General features: G+C 37.0%; 1 protein-coding gene across 2 annotated transcripts in view; it reads left to right on the forward strand.

Annotated features, from left to right (window-relative positions):
• Positions 1-23,089, forward strand: part of Zswim6 (zinc finger SWIM-type containing 6) — a 180,957-nt gene that overhangs the window by 68,467 nt on the left and 89,401 nt on the right. Inside the window, exon 1 of one of the 2 annotated variants that reach the window (XM_063258221.1) lies at positions 1-23,089. This exon is cut by the window's right edge and continues 5,645 nt beyond it. The exons of the other annotated variant lie outside the window; for it this stretch is intronic. The gene's annotated coding sequence lies outside the window, so the exon portion shown is untranslated. 2 annotated transcript variants of the gene reach the window in all.

The raw sequence follows: 23,089 nt of genomic DNA on the forward strand, positions 1-23,089 counted from the left end.
TTCTTGCTTGAAAATGAACAGTTGCTTTGAAGAGCAAAAGTTGGGTAGGTTAAAGAAAGCATGTACATTTAAGTTGCCTCTTTATTATGAAAAATAAGTTGCGACATAATATGTTAAAATCCTTTGAAAATATATTAAAATTCTATGAGAGACTTGGGTCGTGAAGTTTGCTCTGATTTTGGACCCAGGAAAAAAGGGTTTAAGATGTGCTGCAGGTAAAGAAGGGGTTAAGGATATTATGCAAGCTGTTAAGTAAAAAGGAAGTGCATTACAAAATGCTGAGCTCAGGAGTCTGGCTGTCAGCCAAGCCTTTGCTTTCCCGTGTACAGCTGAGGGCTTTCGAAGCTTCCCACCAGTGGGTCTGTCTGCACTGTTTAGGAATGCGGCCGCGGTCGCCAGCTGACGTTAGCGCCGCCACCGGTTCAGCCGCGGGCCAAAGCGGCAGACTGACAGCATGGTCTGGGTGGGACGTGTGTGTGACTGGTAGTGAGAGGGCGGGGCGCACTGTGTGACTGACAGGATGGTTCTTCCTTAGTACTTTTTATTATAGATAGTCTTTGTGAGGAGAAACACTATTTTCTTTTTCATTTTTAAAAGCCAGGGTTTTGTACTACTTTAAGTATTAAGTATAAGCAAAAGTAAATGTAACTTGCACATCAAAATGTCATTTCAAGGGCTGTTTTTTGGTTTTTCTTTCCAAGAGAAACAGTAAAAACAGGTTATTTTTAACAGCGAAGAGGCACTAGAATACGGTTTTTTTGTTGTTGTTGTTGTTGTTGTTGTTGTTTTTTGATACATGGAGTTGAACTTACAACTTTGTGCTTGCCAGGCGGGCACTTTGCTGCTGAGCTATATCCCCAGCCTCTAGAGCAGTGATTTTTGTTGAATAATGAGATTCTCAGTTTTTCTTACCCAAAGTCCATTTGCATTTCACAGAAAGAAATCATAAAAGCTCTTCAGAGTAATTTTGTAAAACAAAGATGAAAAGGAAGAAAAATTATGTGGAAAACCACCGAGATTGATACATTTCTGTTATAACTACCTTTAAGTATGATGGCTTTGGGTTGTTGCGGATTTCTCAGCCTTTAAACAACATGTAACCCTTTTTGGGTGACATTTTACAAGAAGCATGTTTCAGAGTACTTTAAGCAATTTATTTAACTGGAATGCCACAGACTGCCTCTTATTTATTTTCATACATCTTTTTCCTATGTTGATTTAGAGGATCTTCAAGCCAAAATAAATATTTCATAAATATTTGGGCATTTGGGTATACATCTGCAGAATACCTCACATGTTTCAGCAAGAAAAATACTGACTATGAAGAGTAAAGACCTGACACAATTAGCTGGGTACAATAAGAATATACTCTTAAATACTATATTCATTTCTCTGGGGAGAGGTTGCCATATAGCTGTTCAGTTAGGAAGAAAGCATTCTTATAATTCAGAACATCTTTTGATTTTTAAACAGTACTGAGTATTGGATCTAGGGCCTAGAACACTTTAAGTGCTGATTTGGCACTGAACAGTAGTGCTATATCTCCTACTTATGCCATGAATTCATGGGACGTAAGTTCCAGTAGCTCAGGCTTCTTTCTGTTGGTTCTCACAAAGTGTGTTTCTCTGGGCAGGGCAAGCTGGCCCCTTTCTCTTTGGTATCCTCCATTTTCTGATAATTTTCCTCAGTGCATTTCAGGAAGCTACCTTGGCTCTTAAGAGCATTTAATATGCTAATAAACACATTAATTCTCTTGGCAAGCACATTGCTTGCTTGTTTATAACAATGCCAACAATTGCAATATCACCCTTTCTGTAGGTGCTCATGTATATAGTATGTGGCCAAAGGAACAATTCCATGTTTTCCAAAAGGCCTAGAGAATATATAATGAGTTTCTTTTCTCTTACTTTGTGATTTAACATTTTGGCAAATTACTGGAAGATGGCTGTTCCACTCTAAAGGCAAGACTCATAATTGAGAGATCTGTTTTCCCTTCTCTAAATATCTTGTTTTCATAATGGCTAATTTTACTATAAAAACATGTTTTTCTTGACTATTTAGAGCAGTTTGTTTAATCCCATCTAAGAGTTTTGGTAGTTATCTGGTTCTTAGTTAAAATGAGTCAGAGTCAGGAATGCAAGTTGATTGGCTCTCTTGTGGAGATGTATCTTGGGCAGTGAGAGGTGTAAGTGATAGTCATAGAATGCAGACAGAATCTAAAAAGGGTCCATTCAGGTTTATGGAAGACTTTGTTTCTTGGCCAGGCCAATAATGGAACACTACTTAAGTGGCTGTTGAAGTTACCTGGTTTTGAGTAACTGTTTCAGGAGCCCCTGATTTATAGAAGGAGTATTATAACTTTTGATAGAAAAGGGTGTAGCTTTCCATGAGAGGAAGACTTAGGCTTATTTGAACTTGTTAAAACCTTTTTCTGAATGAGCTTGATCATTTCCTTAGGAGAAATAGCATTCTACTTCTAGAGATGGTCACTGTGATTTCACCTATGTGTAGCAGCCAAGCTTAGGTGAAGTTGGCTTGTAGATCAAGAAAAAACAAAACAACAAAAACTTAGGGCACTTTTTGATATAAGGCAACATACACAGCCCTAAATTACCCAGGCATTCAAATGCTTCACTCAAATTGGAAATTGTACAGAATTTAAGTGTGTTCTAGGTTTGTGAATAGTATAATGGTAAGTGGTGCATTTTCCTTTTAAAGTACATCTTACTAGACTTAAAGGGCTTGTGTCCTATCTTCCCATGGACAATAATATATTTTATGTGGAATAATATTAGCAGTATAAAAAGTTGTAAACTTTTCTGTTACCCTGAATTCAAATACTATGTTCATCTCATTAAATTCAGAGAGTATCTAACAGGCATAGTTGGTTGATTGAACACTGACTTAAGAATGAAGTATGAATTTCACTTAGTTTGCTTAGTCACCAATTATACGATTGTATCCACTTAGTTTTAATCTCACTGTGCCTTGCTTTGTCCAGAAGGAAATAATTTTAATTAGTTCCCTCATGATAGGACTCAAGGCAAAAAGGCCATTATGGAAATGTAAGATATTCTAGTAATAATGTAAAATGTGGGTAGCAGAAGAAATGGTGGCCTGGTATAGCTGCCTACTGATCTGCCTCCCTGCTTGTCTGCAGCAGCCCATCATCCTTGCTGTAAAATCCTCCCTGGGAGGCCTGTGCACTTGGAGAGGAGCCTTGAGTGTTTTGAGTGTGTACTTAGATTTGGGGTTTCCTTTTTCCTTTGTTTTCCCCCAAACAACTGTCAATTCTTCTATAGTTCTGTCAAATACAGAATGAATGCTTGCATCTTCTTGGACAAGTCTGTAGTAGGACTCTGTAGAAGAAAGGTATGATCTGATTCATCATCTGCCTTTTAAAGTTTATTTAATGCCAGTCGCGTACATTTTGCATGACAAACGATGAGAACACAATAGATACTGCTGCCCAATTGTCTTGATGTTAGTGAAGAAAGAATCTCCTGATGGAAATGCTTGCCCAAAGCTACAGTGTAGCTCTGTTGCCCCAGTAGAATATGTTAGGTAGGATCAGCCTTGTTTTCATAAGAATCCTTTAAAATTACTTTTGTATAGTTAACTTACATTTTGAAAGAAATTTTGTTTTAATCCATTCTGACTGCTAAAAGAAAAATACCTTTGACTGAATGCTCTGTAAGCAACCAGTTTATTTCTCACAGTTCTAGAGGCTAAGAAATTCAAGATCCTCGTTGGTACCAGCAGATTCAATGTTCAGTTAGTTCATAGAAGGTATTCTAATTCATAGGATAGTTCCTTCTTGCTCTGTCTTCATATGGGAAGGAAGAGTGAAGAAGCATTTTTACCTCTTTTAATAAGGGCACTGATCTCATTCAAGGGAGTGCCAACCCAATGACATAATTACTTTCCAGAAGTTCACCTTCTAATACCATCATCTTGGAGGTGAGGATTTCAGCATACAAATTTTGAGGAGATTGAGGCATTCAGACCAACACTTATATTCATTTTGTATTTATTGTGTATTCAAGTTTTAGAAAATTAACCAACACACTACAACTGCCAGTGATAGCCACTGTAACCATACTGTTGATTTAATTCCAGCCCACAAGGAAAGAACATGGACTATTAGCCTTTGAGCATATCCCTAGTAAATCTGTGGAGCTCATTGGATCAGGGTGGCAAACATACAGCACACATTCTGTAGCTGGCTGATTGTACCATTGGAAGCTCTAAAAGGATCAATGTCACTGCAGTAGATGGTTTGAAATTTTATGCAAAGTATGTGGGTACCTCAACATTCTGAGTGTCTGTGGCGTGTTTCCAGAGATAACTGCCTTTAGGCCAGCAAGCTGAGTGGGGGAAGACCCACTCTTATTGTGGGTGGCACCATCCAACAGGATTGTATCCTGGATTGAATTAAAGGAGAAGCAAGAGAAGTAGATCTGAGTCATGCAAAATGTATGTAACTGGCATTAAATAAAGTTTAAAAGGCAGATGATGAGTGAATCTGCTAGGTGTTTTTTAGTCTAGTCAAGTTGACGTATTGTAATAATAGTCACAAAGTTTCAGAATTTTAAAATGTTTTTGTTTTCCTAGTATTATTATTATTGCAGTAGTGGAGATCAAATCCAGGGCCCCATGCATGCTAGGTACATATTCTGCCACTGATGGCTTCCCCCATCTCTGAAGAAAAAGGACTTTTTTTTTTGTCTTTTTCCTTTTAATCGGTACCGGGGACTGAACTCACGACTGTCTGCTTTCAAGGCAGGCACTTATGCCGCTCTGCTAAATTCCCAGCCCCAAGAAAAGGGATTTTTAACTCCTGTTTATTGACTGTTTTGAGTAACATAGGATAAATTATTTTGTAGTAGGAAATTCATGTCTCCGTGGAAGAGGAAATACCTTGTAATAGTTACAAGAACAACAAACTCCCATGTGGAGGAACTCAATATGGAAGAACTTTCTATGGTCATTAAGTATGCGTGGGAGGTAAATTGAATAAGGTGGTGTATGCTTCAGAGCCCTGTGCACCCATTACCTTTTGATTAGTTGTCTGTTAAGTATTTCTTTGCTTATTTTTAGGCTTTTCTTCTCTAAAAGATTTTGAGCAGCTTTACAAAACAATGTATAGTTGTGCATCCCTAATCTGAAAATCTAGAATGCTACAAAATCCAAAACTTTTCTGGTAGTATGCATTAGCAGTATATAATGATTACATTCATTATGGAGAGTTGCTACATGTACCTAACACAATCTCCCTATTCCCTATAGATCCAAAACTTTTTGAGTGCTGTAGGATACCACAAGGGGAAAATTCCACACTAGACCCTCTTTGCTGGCTCATAGTTAAAACAGAAACATTGAAAGTACAGCATAAAATTATTTCAAGCTGTGTGTGTATGAATCACAAGAGAAGTTCATATTTTCAATTAAGTCTATCCCAAAGATATGTATATTCAAACATTGAAAATAAAAAAAATCCCATGCATTTCAGATTAAAGATATTCAACATGTACAATAAAATAATATAGAAATGGAAAACAATAATTTTCCAGTTAAATATTTTATTAAAATTAAAATAATGGACCATTGTGTTTTTACATATTGTTAAAATCAAGACACTGTTCCAATCTCTGTAGTTTTGTGTATTGGATGGAAAGTTAGAAAGGTGGTATTTTATAGTGTTATTTTTTTATCTGCAAAGGGTTCTATTGATATATTTACAATCGGGATTCAAATTACCCTTGAATTTTGTAGTACTCGTATGTCCAGACTTCCATGTTATTGTTCTGAAAATTAGTTACATATTTGTGGTAGAACCACCTAATAAATTTGTGATTATGAAACAATATTGCTTTACTTGGCACTTTTCTGAAAGTGGCTGGTTCACCTAAGTATAAAGATTAGATTGGATTGGAAATGCTGGGCTTAGTCCTAGATAAGACTTTCTTAAAACTCGGGAAATGGCACACAGGGTAGCAGGACCAAACATTTCTAGTGGTGGAGCCAGAATGACCCAATAACAGAAACTACAACAAATGTTGGACATTATGTGCCTTGAACTGTCTGATAACTTTCTCTGCATTATTTTATCTCATCCCTGCTCCTTACAAGAGCACTGTGAAATAGATGGGGGAAGGGGTGATCTTTACTTTATAGTTGAAGAAAGTGGTCTCTAGGAAGTTTATTGCTTACTCAAGGATATGCTGATAACATGCTAGAGTTGGGACCTGAACTCAGGTTTGAATCCATAATTTTGTATTTTGGTAAACTTTTCTGGAGTAACATGGTATATGGAGAAGTTAATAGGAGAGCTCAAGTAGGTTTTTCCTTCTTAGTTTAGAAGCTGAAATATACGGAGTCAGAGGTGCTTCATATGTTACAAGGAGAGTATTATCTGATGTGTGGCCGAGATTAGAGGATAGTGATACTGATTCCTCTGTAAGAATGTGTTGGTTGGAATGGCTTTGAGATGAAACTTAAGTGGCCACATAGAAGTTCTGGATGACATTTCTGTATAGTTCATAAAGGTCCCAGTTAAACGATAGCATCACTGATCACCAGAAGTCATCTTTTAGTATCAACTTTAGTCACTTAATGTATTATATACATTATATATGCTGCATTCTGTATCAAAAGGAATAGTTAGGTCTTTAAGTTTTTCCCTTTTTCTTTTCTTTTGATTTACTTTAAACAACAGAGAACTTAAGGCCAAAGCCTTCATAAAATATTTACCAATGAAAGGTAATGTGAGTTTAAATTGTGCAAGATAAGCTTATCAGGGCTTAGAATACCAGCAGTCTGATTTAACTGTAAAACCAAAATCATTGTTCATAATCTCAGCCTAGCCTTTCTTGTGGAGTGGTAAAGAAGTATGCAGATCCCTAGGAATCACTGGAAACAAAAAGGGCTGGATGGAAGTATTCTCTCTGCTCATGAGTTTATAGAACAAAAGACATTCATTTGTTGCTCAGTTAATCTGAATTCTGGGAAGGAAAGGAATAGATAGAAAGGAGCCAAAGGGTTTGGTTCTCACAATACTGTCCTACTTGTAACTCACTGAGGCCTTCTTAAGGTGAGTCAGTTCTCGTAAACCCTGAGATTTCTATAGTACTAAAATCTCTCTAAACATGGCATCACCCCCACTCTCAAAAACTATAAAGCTGCTTAAACATTTTAGATATTCCCACAGCCTCTGTTACACTTCTTTGGATCTTCCCCTTAGCTGATGATATGTTTGTTGTAAACTATGAACCTCTGATCTTCTGGGGGTGCAGTAGAACTCTTTTTGGGGGATTCTCTCAGAAATGATGAATGACCCACAAGTATGCCTGATAGGCAAGTGGTTATAGAAACTGATGCTCATGAGGTATGAAGCAAGTGTTTGATGTCTGTAGATCCATCATCTGGGAAATGCTTTAGCTTAACTGTGCCCCTTTCTTTGGCCCCAAGTGGCCCACTAACCCTAGCCAGCTGTCTTGCCAGCCAACACTATTGGATGACAAGACCAAACTGAAAAAATGGATTGACACAAATAAACTGCTAAGAGTAGAAAAACACAAAGCTCATGGATCAGAAATTGGCCAATGAGAGAATGAATGAGCAAGATGACAAAAGGAGATAAAAGAGATATAGAGTATAGCCTTTTTAGCATGTACTTTGTGGACTATGAAATTAGATTGTAACTTTTAGCTCTAGAAATGAAAACAACTCAGTTCACTGACTATTTCTGTTATGGGTTTCCATTTCAATATGTTATATTGAACAGGTTTAGGAGATTGTTAAACTGAAAGTACCCAACTGAATGCTAACTAAAATTACCCCACTTTAGTTACAAAATGGATTTTTCAAGTAGAAATAAATACAAATTACCAAATAAACTTTGCATAGTTTGAAAAGCTATTCTTCTTCAATACCTCCTTTAGATGTTATGTAAGTTCATTTCTGCTGCTATAAGAAAACACCACCGACTGGGAAAATCATAAAAATAGTTTTTTTGGCACATGGGTCTAGAGGTTAAGAACGCTAAGATAAAAGGCCCACATTTGATGAGGATTTTCTTGCTGTGTTATAATGTGGTAAAGGGAATTAGAGACAGACTGGTTTGTAGGGAGATAGCAAGAGAACATCGTTTTCCCTTTCCCAGTGCTGTAGATTGGATTCAGGGCTTTGTGCATGCAAACAAGTGGTAGCACTAAGATAATGCTGTCATAATGAACCCACTCATGATGAGGACATTAATCGGTTCATAAGGGAGGAGCCTTCATGACTTAATCACCTCTTAGTTTCTGCCTTTTAATACAGTTACAGTATTAAATTAAACACGAGTGTTAGAGGGGACACTGAAACCATAGCAGTTATTCTTAGAGGTTATAGGTTCATAGTTATAAAATACACAAACCCAAAGGCCAAAAAACTGTGACTATAGTGTGTGAGTAGAGTTTGAAAACTAAATAAAAGCATGGACAAGTGCCCTGCTTGGCACTTGAGGCTGTTACAGTGTAGATAATTGAGTCCTTATCTCTTTAAGAAGGTACTTTTTAACCTATATTGTTAAAATTTGTTTTTAGTTGCTAAAAATGCACACATCTCTTTTTTTATACTTAAATAACCGGTATACTGATAGTTGGAGAATGGGTAGATTGTTGAACTTTGTATATGCAAAGCAGATTGTACCTATTACAGTTTTGTTTTGTAAACAGACGTGATATTTTTTCATATTAAAGCGCCAAGAACTTGAGGCTGTTAAAAATATCAGAATGGTAGTTTGAGAACTTGAAGTTATTTTAGAGATGATTTAATCATTCTATCAGTTTAAAAATGAGAAAACTGAGGTAATGAGAAATTAAGTAGTTTCAAGAGTTTTTAAGTATGTGGTAGGTCTGTATATAGGTCTTGTAAATTTTGTGGTGAGATTTATCATTTTTATATTTTTAATACTCTTGTAACTGATGTGTTTTGATTTTGTTTGTTACCAGAAAGTGGAAGTATAACTTTTTCATATATATAATCTAATAGGCAAAGAATCAGAACCACAATGTCAGACTTTGATTGCAGTCCAGTCCTTTTACTGTTACCGGTAAGGTGCTTTGAATATGTGCATTATGCTAAAGGCATTGAAAATGATGGCTGCTTTTGTTCCTAAGACCTAAGCAAGGGTTTTGAAAGGCTCAGTGGTTTAACACAAAGAAAATGATGTGAATCCTTCTATCATTTTTATTTAAATGAAATCTCTTACTGCCTTGCTAGGTGAATGGGGGAAACATAGAAACAAATACCTGTTTTGGAGGATTGTGGCATATGGATGATGGTAGGAGGACAGAATAAGGAGACTGTGATAAGATGAAATACTTTTCTAAATTCTTCAAGGCATGAATATAATGTTGCTATTAAAGAAATTTATTAAGGCACCTTGCTTTTCTCATCTTTCAGCTCCTATTTATAATTTAGTATTTTCTATGCAGAGTGATGTTTTTCTACCAGAAAAATCACTGCAGCCTATAAAGCACAATTGGCTTCTTTGCCCTTTGTGATTGATACTATCAACAGGACTTGAGTTTTATGGTCACCCATTGGATTTTACTGATCAGAGAAGTTTAGAAAGATTGAAAGATAATTCTGCTATTATCTATGGGTTATGTTACTACAGATGATACCACATCCATTCCAGCTCTTATGAACCATCAAATGAACCAGTGCTGTGCCCTGGGCTGTCTCTGAGATTTATTTTCATTTACATTTGTGCTCAAGGCAGTCTCATTCAGATGTTAAGTTTAAGCTCTGCTTCCAGTCTTCCTGGTATGGAATTTCATTGTTCCATAAGGTAATTAATAGTTACATGTTGCTATTTAAATTAACTGACATTAAAAGTTTAGATTTTCGGTTGTTTCATATGCTCTGTGTCATTTACTTTTCCATACAGTGTAAGCCTATATGCAAAGGCTTACCTGTCATAAGGGGTATGCCCTTTAGGACAGTGGTAATATGCTACCTTTACCCTCTGTTTGCATTATTTATACTGAGGAGGATATGTAATAGATGATGGTTTGATCTGGGCTGGAGTGAAGTGTGCAACTGGCTTAGAACTAACTGAATTCCTGTGCCCCTTTCCATAAGTATGAACTTGGGCTAATCATTTGCTATCTTTGAACTTTAGTTTCTTCTATTTTAAAAACATCATATCGGGGCTGAGATTTAGCTCAGCGGCATAAGCACCTGCCTTGCAAGCAGGCAGTCGTGAGTTCGATCCCTGGTACCGATAAAAAGGAGAAAGACCAAAAAAAAAAAAAAATCATATCTCACAAAATTGGTGTGTCAGATTTACTGTATTTTATAAATCTGTAAAGTCTATTCAAAATGTGGTTATTTTAGTGTCTTACTTTGTCACTGAGACACAATATCTGACATAATTTAAATGAAGTGAGGTTTATTTTCAGTCTGTAGTTGGCTGTCTGCAGGGAAGGATGTTGTGGCCTAGGGCCATGGTGGGAGAAAGCTACTTATGGCGTGGAGGAAGTACACGGAAGGAAGTAGCTGGAGCAGAGAGTATTGGAGTAGGGAGTAGAGAGATTAACCTTCCAGGCCAACCAGACCATATTCCTAATAGCAAGTCTGCTATAAGCCCCCATAATTGAATCACCTTCCAGAAGTTATTGCTGAGAATGCATGAGATTCTTGGGGAATACCTAGTTATAAACCATAATATTCTGCATGTGGCCCCCAAAAGGTACATGTACTTCCTTTATGCAAAATATATTTAGTTCATGTCTAAAAACTGCCAAGCACCTACGAGTTTCAGCATTGCTGAAGGTCCAAGTCAAAAGTCTCCTCTGAGACTTAAGGCAAACTCGTAGCTATGAGCCACTGTAAAAATCATCAAGAAAGTTAAATATTTCCAACATACAGTGATATAGGATAAACAGTTCCATTGCAAGAGGTAGGAATAAGGGGATAGAAACCAACAGGTCAAAGCGAGACTGAAAACTAGGAGGGCACTATTAAATTCCCCTTCTGTCATTCATGTGCACACTTAACAAAGATGTGAACTCCAAACATGGACAGTTCAGCTTCATGCTATTGCTGTTGATTGCAGCCCAACATCTCCAGTTTCCTGGGGTCCCTGCTGCACATTTGGCTTCCTTTTCACAGTTTAATGCACCACCCTTTCACGGACACAGTGTTTGGCCTTCAAAACCCTCTACTGGGCCTACGAGCCTTACATTCTGCATGCCTGTAAAACCAGCACCAAATGCATGCTGCCATCTAAAGCAGTGTCCAGGCCTTCTTGGTTAGTAGTTCCAGAGGCCTCCAAATGCTTGCATCACTGAGTACTATGAATTCAACCCCCAGGACAGATTTCCTAGGCAGCCTTTCTGGAGCACAGTGCCCTGAGGCTGTGTTCTCAAAGTCACTATCTGAAAAACAAAATGCCTGCCTATTTGTATATCTACGCGTACCAAAAATTTTGTTTGCAATAGTAATTTTTAAAATCTTTCATTTTTGCCTGTAAGGCTTCACACTGAACATTAATAGCAGCACTAGAAAATGATCATGCAAAAAGCCAGTGCACACTTTGGAAATTAGCAAATTGTGTAATAGTAATGTAGGACTAAATTGTTGATCAGGTTAAAGATTTCAAAATGATACTAATGCCTCACCTTCTTACAGTGTATCTGAAAGTTTAAACTATGTTGTAGACATCTGATTTATTCCTACACCAGAAGATGAGTCTATGATCATCATCAGATGAAATAAAAGGTTACCTAAGTAAGTTTTTTGGATGTGTTACTATTTTTTTTAATAAGTAGAAAGCATGTCACTTCATTTGTTACTACAAATAATGAATGAGAGACAATAATTTTAAGAGGGAATCCGAAAACATCTACAGTGTAGATATTCACCATACAAGCTTTTGATTAAATTTTTTTCTACTGATCTCCATTCTTACGCCCACATCAGCCTGTAGTTTGCAAAATGAAATTCTGCCTTCACATTTTAAGCCTAAATAAGTTTTTAAAATGTTTTTTATATAGAACCTCCTGGTATTTTAAAATATATAGCTTTTTTTTAGGCCTCACAGAGAAACCATTACTGTAGCATGGTATCAGGAATTATCTGTATTGTACATTAAGGCTAAATTGCATGGAATGGAGACTGCTCAGGTCTGAGGCTGGGCAGTGTGAAGGGGTGGACATTGAACAGTCTAACTTGGTCACTTAAGAAACCATTACAGATGATGCATTTGTGCTAGCTTCTTATCTTAGATGATCAGAAACTGTGATTGAGGCAATTCTTTTCTAGTGAAGAATACAAGAAGAATCTTTAGGAAATGACATTGCTACCAATGAGATGGCATCACCTATGTGATAAACTCTCCTTTATTCCAACTCTATAGCCCAGTGTCATAGGAATGGCTGTCTGTGCATTCAGAATTGTGTACATCACACAAGGCAATAAGCCTTTTGCCCAAAATTATTAATGAAAGCAAGACTGTTGGAAACCAAAATGATATCATATGTTTAAAAGTTTAGCATTTTGTTGTTAAAAATTTGGAGGATGGGAGTATAGCTCAGTTGTAGACCTGCTTGCTTAAGTCCTGAATTGGATCTTAAACACTCCCCTAAAAAGGAAGAAAAATGGTAATAATTTTGATATAGCGTGACGTTTTAAACCTCAAAGCCTTTACTTTATCCTTAACAAATGAACTGCCCCCTCTGATTTTTCATGTTTTTTAGTACGTGTGTATAGTACATAATACTTACAGTCATTATGGGGAATTGGTATGTGTATATAACATCTTAATTCCTTTCTTTTCATCCTCTTTCCTATTTGCTTATGCTTTTATATAGCCACCTCTTTTGTCTCTGTCACTTCTGCTGATGGCTGGTCAGGTTTTGAAGGGCCTGTGGGTGTTAGTTCTTGAAGGATAAGTACTACCACAAATAAGGAAGAGGATTTAAAACTTTCTGTGAAGGCTCTGAGGACAGACAGGAACCAAAGCCAGAAGGAGATAGACAAGGAGAATCTCTCAATTTTTCTAAAAATAAAAGGAGCTGCTTGAGAGTGTGTGCTGAGGCTAGGTAACCACTTATCAGAGATAATGTCTCCTGAGGTGGGTGACAAAGAAGCTGCCCCAGGGATGCACAGAGAGAACAGATTTGGGTAAAGAGAATCTCAGCCTTTTCCTCAGGCACTCAAACGCATTATAGGCCACTGCTTCTGATCCTAAAACACCCCCCCCCCACCCCTTTCGTGCCTTCTCAGGATCCCCTACACTTACTTTTGGATTGTTCCATCTCTTGAACTAATAGCCCAGTCATCACTATTGTTGGAGAAAGGGTGTAACATTGTAGTTTAAGAGTTTGGGTGTTGGAGCCAGCCTGCTTGAGATCTAATCTCCTTTCTCCTGTAAACCTTCAGCAGGTTAAATTCTCTTTGTGTCTCAGTCTCTTATCTGTAAAGATGAGGGAATATACGGGGATGATAACTATATTACATGATGAAATCTGAGACCATTGATTGTAAGAAGCACTATTGCTTTATGCATCCTAAGAACAAGTTTGTCTATTTAACTATGATACACCTGCATATAAGTAAGATACTCCCGTTTTAGAAAGGTAAAAATGGAGAAAAAAAAGTATATTCAAAGACTTGACAAAATGTAGCACTAGCTGACCTCCACCTCAGGACTACTGGGAGAAGTAAATTGATATTTGTAAAACACTTACAGTAGTACTTGACACAAAGTAAGTGCTTACTGTTGAATCTGTGCTAGAGATTTATTTTAGTTATCTAGCCATTGTTATGCTTGAAGTTTATTTAGTTACCTAATCAGTGATTGTGACAGGTACTGTGTTGGGAAGTTACTGGGTTTCTAGACCACTATCACTTGGAGACACATGCCTCATATTTTAGTTAAGGAGAAACTCACAGAAAGAAAAATTCTCAGATAACCTAGTAAGACTGACATGATTCTTTGGGGAGCAGAGTATAAAGGAATAAGGACTAACTTTTGTGGAGACAGGAAAGGCTTCAGAAAGGAAGTAGCATTTAAGCTTAATTGGGAGGCATGAGAAAAGGGGGCCTTAGGAATAGAAGGCCAGCATAGCAGGGCATTGTAGGCAGAAGGAACAGAACATGCAAAGTCACGAGCCTGAGAAATAGGATTGAGGCTGTATGTATGTGGGGGATGTGGCAGTAGGTAAATCTGAAGAGTGGAGCTATCTTAGACTGCAGGCCACATGTGCCAAACTAGAAAGTTTGAACTTTGCATATTATCTAGTTACAAATGGATAGATGAGTAGAGGTCTTAAGTACTGGGCTAATGTAGACAGGTTTTCTCTTCTGTCCTCTTATTATGCAGCATGTCTTATAGAATGTAGTATCTGTTCTTTTACAGGTAGGTATAGAAACCTGGATGACTTTAAAACCTGTTACATAAGCAGGGTGTGATGGTACATGCTTGTAACCTCAGCCCTGGGGAGACTGAGGCAGGAGGATTGTCAAGAGTTCAAGACCAGTCTAGGCTCCATAGTTAGTCTAGGCCAGCCTGAACTACATAGTGAGACCTTGTCTCAAAAACAAAAACAGCAAATAAAACCTGTGACATAGTTCCCTTCTGTACTGCAGCAGGGCAGTTAGTAAGACCATTGTGTGATTTATAGAGTTATAAGATGATAGTACAGTGAAGTCTTCTTTTACTACTAAGCATTTAAACAAAATCTCTATTTACTAAATTAGGTGGCAAAATGCTTACTCCCCCCCCCCTTTTCCTATTAACGTTTTACTTTATCACTTGATAACTTTTGCTGTCTGTGTATGTATACACGTGCACACATGCTTTGCACAGGCATTTTTTTTTTTTCTGGGCCCTTCAATAGTGGGTTCCTTAGGAATAATTCTCCTACAATACCACAGCAGCGTTAGTACAGTTGTCCTTTTCACTAAATTTAGCATTTATCACATTCTTTTTTACTTTAAAGAGAATAAAAGAGAAACGGAATAAAGCAAATCAGAACAGAACAATGCAAGTGATATAAAACTTCAAAACAAGAAATTGGAAATCAACAATGGCTATCATAATAATGTCTCATTTTTTTGAAAATAACTGCATACCATCACAATAAAATTAAAACTGAAAACCAATCAAAAGAATGAAATCATTATAGGACTTCAAAACAAGATAATAGGAAATCTACAATGATTACAATAGTATAATTGTGCTGGGGATTTAGCTTAGCGGTGTAAGTGCCTGCCTGGCAAGTGCAAGGTCATGAGTTTGATCATCCTCAAAATAGTTGTCCATACCATCAGACAAGATAAAATCTAACAAAACAGCATAAAACCAAACCTAACAAAATTGTGAAAACAATACAAGAATTCACAACAAGATAGTAGGAAATTAACAGTGGTTACCGCGTTCCCTTTTTAGGTGTTTCCTCCTCTGTTACTTTCACAATATCTGTGTGTTTTGTGAATCCCACTAACTCCTTCTGTTTTTTATGCTAGGGAGATAACTGGGCATTCACCCATACAAGTCCATACCATTTCAACTATGAGCATGATCTCCAGTTGCATCCATTTACCAACCAGAACCTTGAGATTACCCTACTTTATAGGCGGGAAACTTGCCATTGTATGAAAATACCATATTGTTTTTATCCATTCTGTGATTGATGGGCAAGTTACCCTTACTTTTTTTCTGGCCTCCTGTCATGTGGAACAATTGTTTTCTCTCCTTTGATTTTTAGTCTGTAAATTTCCTTCTGAGTTAAATGTGTCTGTTGTATGCAGTGTATTGATGGGTCTTATTTCTTGATCCACTTTCCCTGTGTTTCCTTTTATTGGTGAATTGAGACCATCTACATTAATGGTTACAAGTGGCATCTGTTGGTTCTGCCATAATGTTGTTGGCCCTCCACTTTTCCTCTTTATTCAGTTGTCTATTCTGCTTGGTGATCTTTCTCTGCTTCTGTTCCTAGAACCATATCCTTCAGCACTCTCCATGAGGTTGGTTTGGTGGTCATGAATTCCTTCAGTTGTTTTTTATCTTGGAAGTATCTTACTTTTCCATCAATTTGGAAAGATAGTTTTTCAGGGTACATCAATCTGGGTTGGAAGTTGTTTTCTTTCAGGATTTGAAGCACTTCATGCCAAACTCTTACTGACTTGATGGCTTATGTGGACAAGTCTGCCATGATAGATTGGTTTTCCTTTATAGGCGGTCTGTTTCTTTTCTCTAACAGCTTTTAATATTCTTCTGGTCTTGTGCTCAGTTTTTGGGATCTTGATTATTATATATCTGGGTATAGATTTATTTTAGTTATGGCTAGTTGGAGTTCTATATACCTCACTTATATGTATGCCAGATCCTTTGCCCATGTTTGGGAAATTTTCTATTATTTCAGTAAATAGTAGTTTTATTTCATTTGTGTTAGCTCCTTCTTCTTCGCTGACACCTATCAGTCTTAAATTTCTGTTCTTTGTCTTGTCTTGCAGTTGTTGAATTGTTATTTCCTGGTTCCTTGTTATCTTGAAGAGATTTTTCCTTTCATGATCACTAGCTACAATCCTGTCTTCCAGATCTGAAAGTCTTATCATTACTCTCTTTCAAGTGGTTTTGTCACATTTTGATTGACTTTTTAACTTCTGGGATATCTTTTTGAATCTCTTTGATATATTGTAATTCCTTCCTATATCATTCATTGAAGGCTTCTATCATTTTCCTATGCTCCTCTTTTTTTTTAATCTATCTTCTTTAGATATATACTCAGCAGTTTCAGTATGTTGATTTCTTCTTTTACCTGAGACATTTCGGATTTGACTGCTTTTACAATATTTCAGAGATTTCAGGTGTATGACTTTCATTTTCTTGCATGACTATATTTCCCAGGCTTGTTTTATGTGGGATGGAGGTCTGAGATTGCTTTTTGTGCCTTTGTCTTGACATTCTCCTGAGTTCTTCCCAACAAACTGGTTGTAGGGTCCAAGGCACTTCCCACGTTTGCTCTCCCTCCCTGGTATAGGGGCATGAGATAGGCACCTGGGTTTCTCTGAACCCAGATTCCCAGGGAGGTAGCAGGGCACAGGGTGGGCTTCTCCAGAGCCATGAAGCTACACTAAGGCCAGGGGTGTGTGTTAGTTGGGCTGCTTCTCTCAGCCTGTGTGTCTACACTGGGATTCTCCCCACGGTGGCAGGCACACGGGTGTGTTTGTCTGGTTCTCTCTGTGGCCACTAGCTGCCTGAAGGAAGCGAGGGTCTCCAATGATGGCCTGTGGGCACACAGGGTGGATCAGGCTGTGTCTCCCTGCCTGGGCTGGCTGCCCACAGGAAGCAAGCTTCTGACAGCAGCCTAAGGCAGTCACAACTTCTCTCATTGTCCATAATAATCCACTGTTCTTTGGCAGTCAATGCAGTAATATTCTTTATAGGATTTTTCCTCTTTCAATAAAAGAGTCTAGTGGACATCAAGTATTACATTTAATTTTCATGTTTTTTAAGACTGCTTTCCTGTGCAGCATTTCCACAGACTTTTTGCACCTTTTATGACGGTTGAGATTTTAAAGAGTAAGAGTAAAACTTCTCTGTACTTCTAATGTTTGGGGTTTTTATGTTTTTCTCATGATTTGATTCAGGGTACATATTCTTTATTCAAATACAGTGGTACCTCAGTTCACAAACTTAAGTCATTCCATGATTCTGAAGCAAAAGCATTCATGAACCAAGGCACCACGGTACTACCTCTATAATGTGTCCTCCTTAGAGTACCACAGTTGTATACACATGAAATCTGTCTGCTCTTATTGGTAGTGTTAATTGTGATCATTACTCAAAGTGTTTTATAATTTCTTCACTAATTAGATATTTTTTTTCTCTTGGAACTAACAAGCAATCTGTGGAGACACATTTTAAGAGCAAGAAAACATTCTGCTTTTCATCAAAATTTTCCCCTAGACTTGCCCTGTATTGATGATTCATGCCTTCACTACAAAGGTTGCAAAATGATTCAACTGTGTATATTTCTTAAGTTTTTTGGTGTTTATGTTCCAGTGTTTGTGTCAGTTTTTGATAATCAACTATTTTAATTAACTTCTTATGAATTGCCAAGCTTCTTATATTTAAAGTGATTGTTTCTGATCCAGTCCATAAAAGTGAATTTGATTACACACACACACACACACACACACACACACACACACACACACAGAGCATCTTTTCCATACAAGTCAACCCCTTTTCCAGCTATACAAGATGAGTTCCTTAATTCCTGTGTATACCCGGATGAGGATTCCTAGGCAGGAATGAGCCTGCTAAGTTTAACTATGGATGGAACCATAGAAGACTCAGTTTAAGTTAGCAGTGCCTGTTACAGAACTTTTTTGCAGGGGGAGAGTAAATGAAACGCAGGACATGTCGTTTGTTGTTATCAAAAGGAGTAAGGCATGAATGCTACTGGAATTCAATCACTTTGCTCATTTGGTTTCTAACTGTATTCAGTACTATGGTAATTTTGCTTAGTTGTAAAAGCTGTTTTGGTGGCTCTTTTAGGCTATTTTACTTCTTAAAAAATTATAGAGCTACCAGAAATATTTGAAGGATTGAGAATATGGTCATATTTTAGGCGCCATCTCCATATTGTAATAATATCTGTTGTTCCTACTCTTACACTGGCCTCCCTCAGGCCCATCCTGAGCTGTTCTCACTTTCTGGAGTAGCTTTGTGCTATTAAATTGTGGCTTGTTCCTCTTTCCTTTGCAGACTATTAGTCATGATGAGGAGGAGGAAATATTGATTTCCCACTCCAGCAATTGCCACTGTTACAAAACAGATTCTCAACAATCCAGAGAAGAATGTATCAGTTTCTTATACCTTTTGTCTCTTTCAAAACATTTTATGTTTTGAAATATGAGGAAGACCTGAGTTAAAAACAAAACCCTTTTATATGTGAGAGGAAGAGTTATGTGTTGCTATTTCTTTGAGGTTCCTATTCTGAGACATCTACTGAATACCTAGTTTTTGTGGCACATTTGCTCTTCTCTGAAGAGTTAATTGAAATTTATTTTTTAAAACCTAGAAACAGGCATATTATTCAATAGTGTTTTAATTGGAAATATGTACATGTGACATGGCATATATAATTATTCAGAATCGATCTTCACATGACCATATTGTAATAATTATAGGGGGACTCAAGGACAAGTTTTGAGTTTTTTAGATTTACTATGGACCAATGAGGGTGAACCTTTTAAAGACCCAGCACCCAAACTGCAACCTAAAGCCCACTTATTTATCATAAAAGTGCCAACACTATAATTAAACCTGAGTACTGAGGTGTTAGTGTGGAAAAAACAACTCATACACTTGGGTCTTACACCAACAGAGAGGGCTGTGTATATGCCCTAGCTTTGCCACTGCTGCTATAGACTCTGTGTGTGTGTCTCCTCATACCTTATACATATGGGGAGTTGAGTTTGAAGTAGCAAATGTAAAAATACAAAAAGGAAAAATGAAAGAGCTGTGAGGCAAGACTCCAAAGCCTGCAAGTTTCCTGAAGAATATAGTCCCACCTTCAGGGGCAAGACCATTGGGGCACAGAGCCCATTTATTTGAGTTGGGAGAGCAGAGATCTGTGAGACAGCATTGGTAATAAAGCAAAGTTAACAGATAAGGAGAAAAAATTTAGGGGAAGTTCTTGGCAAGATCCACTGCAGCCAAGATGACAGGAAGAATTATCAGCGTCATCTGGAAGTGGTATAGACTTGACCAGGAGATGAATTCAACTTCCAGCTCTGGAGTGTGTGGTATTAGAGTGTGGTATTGGTGCTTGATATAGAGATAACCAGCAAACATTTCATGAGGGAAGACTGATGATGCTCAGAAGAAAATTGAGATGAAGATGTAGACTGAAATTCAGTCCAAACTGTGTACTGTGTGTGTGTGTGTGTGTGTGTGTGTGTGTGTGTTGTGGTTGATGGTGGAAGACTGGGAGACACTGTTTAGGAAAGGGAAATTTAACTGTGTTAAGGCTTGAGGCCAGACCAAGGACAGGGCCATTCCATTTCTCAGCTCCATTGGGTACCAATCACTTCATCGTTTGTGTGAATGACATCTCCAGGACTGTACAGTGAAAGTCTGCATGAAGGGAGCTCATACTCAAGGATCATTTTGATGCATGAATGATAATTGAAAGGTGTTTTGAGAGGTCAGTGAAGACTCATGCCAGGGAATTGTAACAAAACCCAGGTTGAAGGCTTTTATGGCATAGTGTCAGGTGATATAGTGTGTTTATGAGGTCATTAATTAACCCCAACAGAACCCTTACAAAATATTTAGAATAGAAACTAGATTATAAGGAGTTAAGCTGAGAGGAGAGGTGGAAAGTGTTTTGAGGAAACAGTAGTAATGAGACATGATTTTATGAACGACATCATAGAACATTTCTACATGAGTTAATTATATAAAATAATTTCATGTTTTGGAGTTTGTTTTTAAAACTTTTTAATTGACACAAAACTAAATATTTATGGGTGCCATGTGATGTTTCAGTATGAATATACATTATATGATGTTCAGATCAGGGTAAACATATTTACCCTTAAACATCACATCTTTGTGGTGAAAGCATCAGTACTGTATTGCCATCTGTAGTCACCCTGTCACCAAGTGGCACCTGAATGTCTTACTCCTATTTAATTTAGTTCCCATTGATCTCCACCTCTCCTTTTCACTTTCTCATTTCTACTCTCCTTGACCTCTGTTAAACATTAGTCTATGCAAAAAACAACAACAACAACAAAAAACACTAGTCTATGCTCTTCTATGAGATCAACTTTTAGATTCCACATATGGGTGAGATTAGCAGTATTTGTCTTTCTGTGCTTGATTTAAAAAGTAACACTTAATGACTTTCATTTCTAGTCATATTGTCTATCACAGCTGGTGGGATTTTGTTCTTTTTTGTGGAAGTAGAGTAGTTCATCATGCCCTTGTACCTGTTTTTTTTTTTTTTTGTTTTGTTTTGTTTTTTTGTTTTTTTTTTTAATCTATTTGTCAGTCGGTGGAAATTTAGGTTTAGCTCACGTCTTGGCCCTTACTGCTTCAATAAACATTGGAGTGTAGGTATCTATTGAATGTGTTGATTTTATTTGGCACTTACATTGACTAGATAATGGTTTTTCTCCTTATTTCAGAAATTTTCTCAAAATTTTCAGTAATATTTTGAGAAATTAGTAAAATTCTCAAATTTCCTGCTATAGTAGTTTTACTTTCATAAATTTAAGTCATATTTTTTCATACTATTTATAGAAACTTTTTAACAATGCCAGCATTTGTGTTAGCTATGAGCTGTAATGAAAATGAATGACTTAAAAAACTTGTATAGTGAATTTCTGACTTCTTGTACCTTGATAATTTCAGTGAAACTAAGTAATTTCTGATCATGAACTAATATTTAATTCAAAGATTAAAGTTAGTAATGATGACTTGTATTTCAAATGTATAAGAACATAGGCTTGTGTTGAAAGAATAAACAGGAACTTAAAGGAGAAATATGGTTTGTACCAAGGCAATATTAAGTAAACCAGGAGTTTCTCTTTTATTACTGTTGCTGGGGCAGGAGATTCATGAGTGACAGGGAGGCATCTTATTTAGCGATCTTTATGATATATCAAGAAATCGTCTTAGGGTAATTAAATAGTTTGGTTAAAAGTTTGATTATTTCAGCTACTCTTAATTCTTCTGTTAAAAGATGAAGTTTGTGTCGACATGGACATAAACTTACGTGTTCATTTTACCTGAAGAAAGTTTTACATTTTCTTTTTTCTGTTTTTGTTACTGCTTTTTGGTCTTTTTTGGAACTTGGCTACAACCAAGTAGTGAGTTTTTCTCCTTGCTGTTTTTATGAACTACATTAGCCATTCACAGAACAGCAGCAAATAGCCATTTATAAAATTCATGTCTTCAAATGTTAATTTGATGCTTTGAGGCGTAAGTGACCTTTCTATCCAGCCCAGACTTGTCAAACAAAGGGCTGATAGGAACAAGCTACTGTTTGTTCTAATACAACAGGCTGTTTTTCACAGAGAATTTTAAAAACAATTTTGTTTCCCATTTTTCCAAAACATTAAATTAGTCTTCGGTCTGTGCTAATATGTACAAGTAGTTTAATAGAATCCTGAGCACCTATGCGACAGTGCTTGAGACACCAAGTTCATAGGAGTTAGAGGAAGAGCAAAAATAGTAGGTAAGCAGAGTAAAGCACTGCCCATAGCTTTGTATTATTATTACTATCATTACTGAATATTACTTGAAACCACTAACATAAACTGGGGTGGTGATATGGAATGACCACTGGACTGAGTACCAAAAAGACTTGACTCACCACAACTTTACAGTTGCCTTAACTATCCTTGGGCTCTGATGTATGATCTAACTTCCATGGATTTCTTTATGTAAGGTGGAAATAATTCCACTAACAACTGTGAGATTGTGGATGTTCTGCGTACCTCTTTGTTCATTTGTCTCAATAATTGTGATGTTAATCCCCCAGTGTGTTATAGATATTTTCTACTGGCATTGACATTTATTTTCCCATGCATAATGTAAACAAGTATGTAAGAGTTTTGAGGTTGGGTTTTTCCATTGAGTTCTCATGCTCTCAGATAAATTTCTAGGCACCTGGAAACCAACAAAACAGAGTTCACCTATTGAGTACTAACCATCCCCACCATACTTTCACTGCCAGATAATTTAGTGTCAAATGTTTTCTCTGAAAATGTAGTACTCCTTGTAGAATAGTGGAACATGTACTTAGTGTTGATGGGTTGTTAGTTTATTTTTTCTTCTTGGAAAGCATAAGAAAGGAAGCAAGAAGGAAACTGACTTCATTTTGGTCAATTTAAGGATAATGACACCTTAACACAGATAAGCTTGTCCCCACTATGTCCTGAAAATGTGTTTTTTAAAAACTTGGTTAGAGAAATTTCTAATAAGATTTATGTAGGACACATTTGGCTTACTACCTTATATTTACCTCTCTTAAAGCACAGGAAATGTCTCTTAATTTATATTTGG

This window comes from Cavia porcellus, unplaced genomic scaffold, assembly GCF_034190915.1.
Source record: "Cavia porcellus strain 051 isolate PalLab524CR breed Dunkin Hartley unplaced genomic scaffold, mCavPor4.1 scaffold_11, whole genome shotgun sequence".
NCBI lineage: Eukaryota > Metazoa > Chordata > Mammalia > Rodentia > Caviidae > Cavia > Cavia porcellus.